The sequence below is a fragment of the Rhinolophus sinicus genome, chromosome 11 (assembly GCF_057876585.1).
Source record: "Rhinolophus sinicus isolate RSI-liver-muscle chromosome 11, RSI-T2T, whole genome shotgun sequence".
NCBI lineage: Eukaryota > Metazoa > Chordata > Mammalia > Chiroptera > Rhinolophidae > Rhinolophus > Rhinolophus sinicus.
In genome coordinates this window covers 4,514,091-4,514,585 of record NC_142511.1, presented here as the reverse complement: position 1 = coordinate 4,514,585, position 495 = coordinate 4,514,091, and positions in this window count along the sequence as shown.

Sequence of the window (495 nt, the reverse complement as noted above, 5' to 3'; positions counted from 1 at the left end):
AATGGGCCCGAAAGCAACATTTCCAAGAGAGATGCAGTGAACTTCATGGCCTGCATTGGAAGACACATCAAGGTTGGGAGAGATGCAGCCCAAGTTTAGAACTACAACTTTCCTAGGACTTCAAGTTTAAAATGAGCCGGTCGGCCAACATGGCATCGTGAAATCTCTGCCTCTCAAACTCCTCATCTGTAAAATAAGATGATTAGAGAAGATGATCTCCGAGGTTCCACCCAATTCATTCATGGTTTCACTTGTTCATGTACCTTCTACGCTAAGTACTGAAAGTCCTCAGACTGAAAATTGGAATGTGCCTATCTGTATTTGGCCAACATTACGGAACCTCATTTATTGATGAATTTTCCCTAACGGAAGTTCATACAAAAGTAGATGATTGTATCCACCACATGGAGACACAGGATGTATGACTGCCACACTCTACTTAAGAATGCAGACTAAACAGTGAACTTTCCTTTACAAGATAAACAAAAGACCACA